The 12,295-nt window shown below is 44.3% G+C and overlaps 1 long non-coding RNA gene across 1 annotated transcript in view; it reads right to left on the reverse strand.

Annotated features, from left to right (window-relative positions):
* Positions 1–12,295, reverse strand: part of LOC110403012 — a 61,970-nt gene that overhangs the window by 48,530 nt on the left and 1,145 nt on the right. The window lies entirely within an intron of this gene.

The following is a 12,295-nucleotide window of genomic DNA, read 5'->3' on the forward strand; positions in this document are numbered from 1 at the left end:
GAAAGTCATGCTAGATGAAGGACTCTTATTAAATATTATTATTTTATATTGAAGGCCTTAGGATCAAGAGAATAAAGTCTCAGCCTGCTTTGCCCATCTCCCACAGGTACTGCCACTAACACCTGTTTGTTGGGGCAGGATTGGGACCGGGGTACAGGGTTAATTGATGCTGAGATTTCCCTCTCCATTTCTCCCCCTCTCCATCTCTGTTTACTGATTTTTCTTTTTAATCCCTTCACACCAGGGGACATTCCCCCTGCCCTGGAAGTTTTCAGAGCTGAGCATTGAGCACCCCCCACAGCACTTAAAGGTACTCAAAAGAGTACGAAATACACATCTCCTTTCACCGATCAAACAAATGAGGTACAATATTACTGGGAAAGGTCTGCTAGCAGTCTTCTCCATTTCATTTGCAGGACTTGCATCACTGAGCCCTTCGGCACATGAAGAACAAGACAGTTGCTCAGCTGGACCAGGAGCAGCCCTAACACCGCAGCAGTTCAGAAATCACACCTGTACCCCAGAGAAAACTGTCCTACTGTCTGAATAGAGCAATACCAGAGAAAGCAGAAGGGCAGGGAGAAATCAATGCAAAGTTAAAATAGGTTTTTAAAATAGCATGTTGGTTAATGATGAACATTTTATCACCAAAAAAAGGAAAAAGCTGAGATGGATGGGAGGTAGGATAAGATACCCAAGGTACTTCCAGAATACAGGTTATTTGCATCAGCTTTGGATAGGATGCACTTGTAACAGATGCAGCAAAAACCATCACTGCCTCTGTATTAGCACACCTTCAAGATCTGCCAGTAGATGGATAATACTTCCATTAAGACTTGACAGGATATTTCACATCCCACTGTTATTCTAATAGCATTTATTAGATACAGAGCTCAACAATCATGAGGGGAAAAAAAAATCCAGTATCTCCTGCACAGTGCAGAATGCTTTATTATTATTCTAAAGCCAAACATACACATTCCTGTTCTTCTGGAACTCCAGTCGTTACAAACCCAGATTGCTGGGGTTGCACGATGCCCAAGCCCTCCTGCTCTCCCCAGCATCCAGCCAGGAGCTGGGAGGGCAGCCAGGCACAACGCCCATCCCAAAACCTGCTCCCAGCCAGCACAAGGGCTGGAGGTCACTTGCACCCCTTCCCCCAAGGCAACAGTCATCACCACCGTTTTGCTGACATAAGTCAGAAATAGCCTAGAAAATAATTGGCTTTTTATACCCAGTGCCTCAAAAAGCCTGTTTTTAATACATCCACATGCATCATTAATAATTTCTCTATCTCAGTTAAAGGTTTAGTTTCAGTAAACTGATGTCATGATAATGGAAACTTATCTGCTAGTTCTTATATGTATTTAAGAGACAATGGCAGACGCATTTGGCAGTAATGCTCCCTATTACTATCATCATCGTGGCTGCTACAGATAGCCAAAAGACATCTTTGAGGCTGCATCAATTTTTAGATTTCTTAATTGACTGTAAGTGTAAGAGAACAATCCAGCGAAACAGAATCTCCTGGCAGAAGTGCAGTATCTTTCTCTGATCAACTCACCAGCCTTCCTCACCACCTCAGAACCCATTTTGCTCCCCCAGTTCCTATCTCCTCACTATACACCAGTGGTTTTCCTCTACCTCATCTTCTGAAGAAGCTCACTGGCACCTTCCTTGGTTTCTTCTCACACTAGTATTTTATATGAAAACCCTATTCAGAACACATATTAAAGCAAAAAAGTTTTATTGTATACGGGTATCAAATCCAATTAAACATCGTACAGTAATAATATTTCACAGGGATTCTTTTAAGTCTCTGATTTTGAAATTTGTTATGAGCAAACAGACATGCATCCCTACATTCACCAAGTGTTCTTGGAATACATAATGTCTAAGACATATTTCAACACTCATTTGAAAGATGAGGTCTCCGTCCCTTATATACAAGCATGTCATTTAATTTACTAAGAGCAATAACGAAATACTTCAGAATATATCTACACACTTCCTTCAGTACAGGACTGACCACAGCAAAAATCCAGACTGAGTGACACCTGAATGCCACAGTTCATAAATTAGAAGTCAGACAGAAACACAAGGACTGCTAACTCTTCCTCAAGCCCCATCTACTACTATTTATTTAGCTCATAGTCAAGGCTCAGCATGAGTTACCTAATCCTGCTGGCCACTATCAAGAAGGTTGAAGAACTGCAGAAGCATGACATACTTCAGAGGTTATTCATGTGCTTGTGCTTCTATTTAGCTTTTGAGCCACAGTCAGATTATGTTACGAGCTAGAATCATAGAATCATTCAGGTTGGAAAAGACCTCTAAGATCATCTAGTCCAACCATTCACCTACCAAAAAAATACTGCCCATTGACCACGTTCCTTAGCACCACACCTCCACAGTTCTTGAACACCTCCAGGGACAGTGACTCTACCACCTCCTCCAAGCAGCCCATTCCAGCATCTGACCACTCTTTTAGAGAAGAAATTTTTTCTAATATCCAACCTGAACCTCTTCTGGCACAACTTAAAGCCATTCCCTCTAGTCCTATCACTAGTTATGTGAGAGAATAGGCTGACCCCCACCTCACCACAGTCTCCTTACAGGTACTTACACAGAGAGCAATACGGTCTCCTCTGAGCTTCCTCTTCTCCAGACTGAACCATCCCAGTTCCCACAGCACTGCCCATAAGACTTGTCCTCCAGACTCCTCACAGCTCCATTGCACTTCTCTGGACACGCTCCAGGACCTCAATGGTCTTCTTGTAGTGAGGGGGCCCAACACTGCACACAATACTCAAGATGCAGCCTCACCTGAGCTGAAGACAGAGGGAGTATCACCTCCCTGCTCCAGCTGGTGATCCAAGCCAGGATGCCATTGGCCACCTGGGCACATTGCTGCCTCATGCTCAGCCGAGCATTGACCAACACCCTCAGGTCCTTTTCCTCCATACAATCTTCCAGCCACTCTGCCCCAAGCCTGTAGCATTTTCTGGGGTTGTTGTGACCAAAAAGCAGCACCTCAGCACTTGGTCTCAGTGAAGCTCACCCCACTGGCCTCAGCCCAGAGATCCAGCCTGTCCAGATCCCTCTGCAGGGCCTTCCTACCCCCAGGCAGATCAACACTTCCTGCCAACTTGGTGTCATCTGCAAACTTACTGAGGATACGCACAAAGCCCTCATCCAGATGATCAGTAAAGATATTAAACTATTAAGCTGTATCATTAACTGTATCATTCAAAAATCTATACAATGCTATAGCCACTTCAGTAAGTGTCCAATACCTCTTATCAAACCAGTAACAACATTTGGCAGCAAAGAGGTGTTATGCAAAGTGACTATATTTCACAGTACATATCAATTTCTGTGGTAAATCCAGTGAATGCTCTCTCATCATTTTCAGACCTTTAATAATTACATTTGTTGGATATGTATTGAACAAATTACAACAATGAGGAAACAAAACCCAAGAGAACAAAGAGATAAGAAATCTACTTACAGATCTCATAAGATAACCAGTAAAACATTAATTCCATGCTCTCCCCTGGCAGAAATATAGCTGCATTTAGATAATGGATTTATTTGATTTGTCAGATTCTAAAAAAATAACAACTAGGAGTTCTAATGCTTTTCAAGAGTCATAGCAACAAACTTGATCAATGCCAACTTGAGCATTTGGGCTATCCTATCACAAGGTTGGAATCATCCTAGAAAGACTTTTTGTTCTTTATTATTCTTAATCTGTTCAAAATGTAAGTAAGTATTTTTACATCCAAAGGCACTCCTGGTTCCTTTATCACTCCTACAACCCCAGTGCTAAGAAGGATGATAGGATCATAAGGAATTCCTTAAACAGAAGTGGGTTGTGGGCTTGGTTGCTTTAACAATTCAGACCTTGGAGTTTCTGCTCAGAAGTGTTCCCTCAGCAATGCAGTGTTGGGTTCCCTTTTTTTTTTTTTGCAGACATTACGTTTTATAATCAGAGCTTCAAACATCCCTTTGAAAAGCAGATGTCCTACATTACTCAAACTGCCTGTCCACCCCCAGCCATTGCCTGCTCCCTGCAGATGCCATCCCACAAGCACAGGGCTGTGGTGCACAGACAACCTGCCCAGCAGTGCCGCCCCAGGAAGCAGCTCCTGATCTGCAGCTCAGCCACCATCTCCTTAGCATCCAATTGGGACTTCCCAGCGTAGAAGGGAAAGAGCAGAGCGGCATGAGAAATTGTTGTCATTTGGATATTGGAGGTACCATACCATGAAGCATGTCACAGCCTGTACTCTGAAGAAAGTACATAAAATAAATTCACTTTTTTGGCAAAGTGTTTCCAAAGGAGAATCAAGCTCATATGCACAAAGGAACATATATGGTCAGTGTAGAACGTTATGCCAGCAGTCAGAAGATTGAGCAGACACAAAATTAGAATGGCAGATACTGAAGGGAAGAGCAGAGAGCAAGCTGCTATTGGAAGGCACCAGCTCTTACCCCTCCCCACTCAAGTTCATGCACCTCACAGCAGGACTCTCACCACTGGAGCACTGCACACCCCAGGCTCTGCAGCTCCTCCAGGTGAGCATCCCTCCTTGCCTTGCCCCCAGCCCACCTCAGCTGCTCCTTTCTTCACACTTCCTCCCCCGACAGGAAAGCAGTAGCTCTGCGCTTTTCAGGTGTGTATCATTTACCTGTGACTGTGATCCAGACACTGAAGTAGTAAGAACCAAAGGAAAAAAAAAATGCAGAAAACCAGAAAACTCTCAAGGCTTATTTGGAAGGATAAGAAAAACTGCTATCATAAATAATGTAGGATCCAGGGGAGGCAGCCTTAGAAACCGCTACTCTCTAAGCAAGTTTCCAGATGTACAAGGAGGCCAGGCAATTATGTTCAATTCTTGACTGATTTAATTGGTGCGCACAGCAAACCCACAAGACAAACTACAGGCAAAGTTATAATTGCCCTGATTACATAGCGCTACAAGAAGCTTTCAACAAAATAACATGCAGCACTTCTCCTTTATTTATATCTGACACTGAAGAACATCATGGACGATCCATTTTTAAAGCCTCCTCTAAAGAAGCTATTATCAGAAGCAACGAATAATAAAAACAGGAGGTGGGGAAAGAAGTGATGGAGTCACTACCTTGAAGAATAACCCGTCTGCTTTAATGTCTCCACTTCGTTTTGTTTATGAACACTTAGCTTTAAAAAAATGCCCTGCAGTTTAACGACAAAAATAGCAATTTATGATGTAATTCCTCGATGCCATAATGCAGCAAGTGAGGATCTTATTTGTTTCTTGAGAGAGAAAAAATTGTTTTCTCTCACTAACTAGGCCTACGAAGCAGGGTTTGCAGCACTGCCATTACCCTGCAGCTCGAGCTGAGCTTCCTCCACTATTGCTGACGTGTCAACTTAATCAATAGGCTGCAAACCGCCAAAGCCTTTCCCACACTAGTATTTTATCTGGCCCTTCAACAGGTAGAGAAGACGGGAGAAGAAGCTGCCTAAACAACACAATGCTAACACCATGGAAATCTTTCCCCCTTCAGCCTGCAAAGATGCAGCTCTCTCCCAGCTGTCCCTCACGTGGGTGTGCAAAGGGGAGCAGGGCAGAACAGCGGTGCTGTCACCCTGCCTTTGCTGGAAGCATTGTGGTTAGGAGAGAACACGATCCTCTGCAGCTCTTCTGCACTAAAGGAAACCCTTTTTTTCTGCCATCAACAAGGGCATTGGGCTGGGGGGGCACCAAGAAATCTGACCATGTGAATTTGGATGTGCACATGGACTCCTTTACCAACGTGTTCCTTGCTTGCCAAGTGCTAAGAATGAGTCTTCTCCCACCACTTCAGTGCCTTACTAACACAGCTGCTCCTCTCACCAATAGCTTTTTCCAGAGATCTCAGTACTGAATCCTGAGTGGTAACTGCTGACCGCACAGTCTGGCCCACTTAATCACTCTTCATCAAACGCCATCGCTTGTATTACTTCCACAGACTGACCAGGGTGATACAGCCTGGTACGAGTTGATCCTTTCAAAGCAGAAAAGAGGGCTGAATGAGATCCGGTTCAATAGGCAAATTCTGACACCAACAGCAAGGCTGAGCTGCACAGCCCGGCTTCCCTGACAGAGGCAGGCATCCAGTGGAACACAGAAGCCATGCTGAAATCCCTGCTTCACATGCTGCTCGTGTCATCTGGACAAAGAGGGTTGGCCCAAGGATCTCCCCAAATGCACGCAGGGCCTGGGCAGCTCTGAGCAGGTCGTTCCCAAAGCCAGTGCAGGGATGTACACAGGTATTTGTGAACCCAGCTAGGAAGTGGTCTGCAGAACAGCAGAATGACCCATTAGGATGAAACGAAAACTGAATATATATATATTCAAAGACTGAACCAGAGCCTCTATTGACACAAATCTGGCACACAATTATTTAGCATAAATTCGGTCCAGCAAATTTGTTGCCTCAAAGCTTAAAATAAACTGAGAAGACAGCTGCAGATTCAAAGCTTCCCACAGCATCCTTGGAAGCCAGTGTAGTTCTGGTGAATAGCTGTGAAAGCTACAAATGGCAATAATACATTTTTAATAAAATCGCCATTTTAAATCATCTGCTTTTAACATCTATTTGCAAACCTCTGAGGAAACCAAAAGCCATTTTGTGGCAGCCTCCTCATTTTTATATATTATGAAGAATCTCAAAGATCACTCCAGCTATAAATACACGTTACAAATGGAGTTTGGTATGGAGGACAATAGCTGTAAAATAACGCCTGGGGAATGAAAAATTTACTGAGGCTTTGATCTAACACTGACAGCCAGAGGCTGAGCGCATTATTTCAGAATCAAGGTAACTTTTCTGTCCCAAGGACAATATTTTACACTGCTATTGCTTGATACAACAGCCAACGTTTATTTTATTGCACTTGTCTGCATTTTCTCCCACACCCACATACTGAAATTGCTATAAATCCTATTTGCTCAGGGCAGCATTACCCATTTCATTTATTTGGGTGACACGCTTCTGAGCACGTGCTATTTTTCCCTATGCTGTTTCCTAATTTTCCAGAAAACTGCACACGTTAGGTTGTTTTAGCCAGTTAGGAGTTGGGGGAAGACAGCAGGAGCTTTTGAAACAGCTGCAGCAATCTTGACCTTCCCCCAGCCCACTCCCAAATAACCCAACAGCAGCACAGCATCCAGAATCAGTACATCCCTCAACCACAGCCACACATTCTGCATGTGGTGTGGGTCTAAAGTGCCAGCTGCAGCCAGGCTGTTATGCAGCACAGACAGGGCACAAATGGGAATCCCTGTTTTTCAGGAGATAGGGCACAAAAATGAAGGTAACACTTAGCACAGAAACCCAGCAGTGCTGTGATTTCCCAACAGCCAGAGCACGGTGCTGCCAGAAGCAGTTTTCTGGGTGCTCCAGCAGGAAGCTTTTCAGGTGCATGCAGAGCACTCCAGCCTGGCCAGCACTGCAAAGCTGCACACTGAGCACTGTTAGATGGATTTCCACGAGCAGGAGCCATTCAGAAAAGCAGGGTCAGCACAGCTGCACTGCCAGGAGAGCAGGAAGGACCCCAGCACACACACTCTCTGGACACCACCACCACCCTACTCCTTCCTTTTGAGCAGTGGAAGGTTGCAGGACTCCACCTAGCTCTCCTCCCTCAATCCTCTCAGTTCAGGAGCAGAGACCCCAGAGCACTTCCCTGTCCTCCTGCAGCACTGCCACGCAGCACAGCATTTCCCAGCTCTGAGCATTTAACTTTAAGACCTACTTCCTCCAATACCCCTCGTGCTGACACCAAAGCACACAAGTGAAGGACACAGAACTGCAGGGCTTAGATGGGACTTCAAGAGATGGAGTCCAATCCCCCTGCTAAAGCAGGTCACACACGTGGACATCCAGACAGGTCTCAAGCAGCTCCATAGGAGACTCCACCACCTCTCTGGGCAGCCTGTTCCAGTGCTCCATGACCCTTACTAATTCCAACTATATTCCAATCAAGGAGAAAAAGCCCCCTTAACTAGGTTACCCAAAGATGATGCATTTGAATTTTAGTCACTAGTTCATCACACTGTTAGCTTTCAGTCAGAACAAATCTTGTTAGTCCTTGAGAGCCACAGCTCCTTCAGACAGCCCAGAAGAACCCCTTTGCCTCGGAAAAGTGCTTTAGTACATCATACGTGTATTGCTGGGGCACTTAAAGTGCAAGTCAAAGACCAGAGACCTGCAAATTAAATACTCAGAGAACAGAAGTGAGCCTGAAGACCCTATATGGATAAGCACAATGCAATAGAGATGGAGGACATGTACTAAGCCATAGGATGGTTCCCACTACATCAGCATCTGCATAGCAGCTTGGGCTCAGAACCACCACAGCACCTTTGCTCCTGACATAGCACAGAGTGCTGCCTGTCATCTGTGTGTCTTTCCTATTTTCATTACCCACATGGTAATGCCTGTCTGTCCAGGAAGAAATCATAGCAGCCCTGGTAACTGTCACTGAAACAGTCCAACTTTAATTCAGGCTGAAAACTCCACCATGTGCTCAATGCTTGCAATGGCACTATAGCCAATAAAACAAATTGGGCCAAGGAAGATTGATTGCTTTGTTTGATCAACTTACAAAAATAGTAACGGAAGGGAACACAGGATGTGTTACCTAGACTTTTGTCAAGCACCCACCGCAGTGCTTCACAAAAATCATTAAGATGTTTGAATCAGATTGGCTCAGACAGAAGCACTGTCAGATGGCTCACAAGTTAACTGGAAATCATAAACAGAACGATGCTCGGCAGCAGTATTTTTGAACAGGGAAAGCATTTCAGTGTGCTTCTACGGAGATTAACATTAGACTCCATTTGACATCATTTTCCTGGGAAAGCAAATAAGTAGCACATTAAATTTGTGCATAGTAATTGCACAAAACAAAGAGGAGCCAGTTGGGACCGAATGTAAGGATGGAGTACAGCCCTGACAAAAAGGACTTGGAGACACTCAAGGCCAGGCTGGGCCAGGTTCTGAGCTTCTGACTGAGCTGTGGATGTCCCCATTCATTGCAGGAGTGCTGGACTAGATGACCTCTGAAAGTCCCTTCCAACTCTAAGGACTCTATGATTCATGAAAGTATGACCATTAAAGCATTTGCAGTGAAACATACTTGTTAAAGCCATAGCTGCATGTGTTTGGAAGCCTCATGGTATGAAAAACAGTGGAAAAGTAGTAAAACCAGAAGAGTTGCCTCGCCATTTGGCCATCTGTTTTCTCCTGAGCAGAGTAGATAAGATCACAGGGGACATTACAGGTATTTATGAAATGAAACATCATTTGCTAAGTGTTGGCTGTCTGAAGACCAGGCAGGTCTCAAAGCCAGAAAGGTTCAAAGAAAGCTATCTATGCTGCTACATCCCAGAAGGTTTTCTTCGTTAATCAGAGAGTGATTTTCCCTGAGCAGTAAGGAAGATGGAATACCATAAAAACTGACACAAGCACAAGCAAGAAACACAGTCCTGCTCTCAGGCAGGGAGACAAGACAACGGATTTGAGTCTCTTGATCTGTAAACACTATTTCTTCTTTCTCACTACAATAATCAGGAAACAGGATCCCATAATACGTGATACCACATTCAGTCAGATTGACTTCACTGCTCCCTAATTCACCTTCCATCAAGCCCATTGCCAAAATACACAATTCTTCCTTTCATTCCTGTCTGCTCTCAATGCACCTTGCATCTCACACTTACCAGAGTAATCTTCATTAGCTACCTGATATCTGTTTTGCATGGTCAATCTCACAGCTGATTAAGTTTCTAGACAACAGACATTAAACTTCAGGTCCTAATTCCCTTCATCAGCTGTAAGAACATATCTCACATTAGAAAGAAACAGCCTTATAATTATTCTTCAGTAGCACCTCCAAGTCATTGGATGTACAAGTAAAAGAGATTTGCATCTCCTGCTGTAAGGCAAGGGTCCAAGCACACCAAGGTGCTCTGTAACCCCTTGCTGGCAGGGTTCAGCTGCTCAAAGCCAGCTCTGACCTAACACAGAGATAAGCTAGGATCCAGCTATTGGAAAAAGCCACAGGGACAATGAACTGGGAGGTCTTAGCCATGGCCTCTCCCCTCGGTTCAGGTGTCTGTAAGCTGAGGGAGGACGTTACCCTGCTGGCTTATGGTCACCTGTGACTCCCAGCTCACCATCCCTTGCAGAGCAGTCTGCCCTTGCTGCTCCCCAACATCTAACTTGTTTCCCATTATCAGGCATAGGGCATCTGGTTTTCAAAGTTACAGTTCGCACTAATAGGAGCTAAGCAACCTCTCCTCACTTGTAATTAAAGTCCATTATTGCTAATAGAAGCAATCCCCAAAGCTGATGTTCTGTAGCCAACACTGCCCCTGGGGCCATCATTAGTAGCTGAACTCAGGCAGGAGACAATCAAAGCAATGAGTCAAAACAGTGAGTGAGATAGTGGACATTCCCTCAACATTCTGGGCACGCTGCCTGCCTCATAGCCATCCAGCATACCTTGACCCCCTGGCATGGAACACGCAGCAAAGCAAGAGCTTAGCAACACCTCACCCCAACACATGGGAAGTGCTGCTCCTGAAATACAAGCCATGCAACGCAGGGAATAGCACACTGTCAAAAACCAAAACAGCCCTTCACCCCAGCACAGCTGAGCTCCAGAAGCTGCTCGTTGAAACACAAGCCACAAATCACGATTAATATAAGTGGCGCACATTCTTTTTTGAAAGAAACAACTTCTTTGAAGAAGTTCAACGTGCCATTAGTAACATCCCTCAGAGACCAATAACGGAGCCAGTGCTGCTTGATGTCTTTTAATGACCAGAATGACATTCTCAGCAGCTTGGCAAACAACAGCAAATTGAGGGGAATGCCCAATACTCCAGCAAGCAGCACTGCTGTCGGACCCCGTCAGTGTGCATCGGCAAGATGAGGACACAAACAGACAGGAACGTCACAAAGTTCAGGAAACGCTAAATCCTGCACCTGGAATGACACAACCACAAGCAGCAACACAGGTGTGCACAGATCTGCGGGTCCTAACAACAACGTGCCCTTGAAGAAAAGGAGGACAAACACACACTGGGCTGGATGAGCAGGAGGGCAGAGGTCCTCAGCCCTCCATCACCTGTGAAAGCAGAATGCCTAGTATTCAGCTTCCCACTACAAGTTACTGGTGTGCTGGATTCAGTCAAGCATGAGGTCGTCCGGATAACTTGGGACCTGGAGCATATGCAAGCATAAGAAAAGCTTAAAAGGGAGCTCCTGAGAGAAACTAAACCACACTGGCTCTCCTTGACTGCATTTGTTATGATGACACCTGTGGAACTCAGTAGCCACTTTCAAGACCTATGCAAACCAGGCAAGTTCTTCTCAGAAATAGGTACAAACCTTAGGTCAGCTATTTTATAACTTAAAAATAAAATGTAATAAAACCACTGATGTCTAGAGCAAGTAATTACTTCACTAAAAGTGCATTTTCCTCCCTGTGTTACGGTGTCCTGAATGCTCTAGAGATTTTCTGGCCACAGATTCTGCAAGCAGACTAATTCTCAGCATTCCTTTTGCCTATACTAGTTCATTCCACTGGGACAAATTGTTCCCTGTAGATGCACTAAATCTGCAGGAATTTAGGAATAAGGAATCTTTCCTGATGGTAGTACTGTCACAAAAGAGCCAGAAAACCCAAAACATTAATTTTAGCTATAGTGCAATGAGTAAGGAAGGAATAAATAAATTATAATTGGTTAAATTATTGATGGTTCACATTTAGGAATCTTCTAGTTCAGCAGTAGATGTTTTCCTCCTCTAGCTATTTCTGATGTGCGGATGGAGCAGAAGCAGAGGGTGATATATCTGCAGCTGAGTTTGGATTGCAGTTCTGCAGCCACCCAGTGCTCTGTTGCAGATCAGAAAGTCGTTGATCCTGACAGCAAATAGCTACTAGAGGTTCACCAGGATCCAGCTCTTAAAACCTTGCTTTAAGGAAGATTTCAGCTTATTAATGCAATACCTACTTTCAAAAGAAATACATAAGGATCTTAGCTTACCATGTACATAGCAACATTATATATATGAAGAGCCCAGGAAAATATCATTAGGAGAACTGCAAAGCATTTTCTGGTTAGCTAGCATTTTGCTTTATAAGTCATTGTGGTACTAATGATCCTATTAAGGCAAGCAAGTACTAGGAAAAACAGTCCAGTAATTTATTCAATGTGATGGACTGCTCCTTAAGGATGAGGTTTAA

The sequence above is a fragment of the Numida meleagris genome, chromosome 8 (assembly GCF_002078875.1).
Source record: "Numida meleagris isolate 19003 breed g44 Domestic line chromosome 8, NumMel1.0, whole genome shotgun sequence".
Lineage (NCBI taxonomy): Eukaryota > Metazoa > Chordata > Aves > Galliformes > Numididae > Numida > Numida meleagris.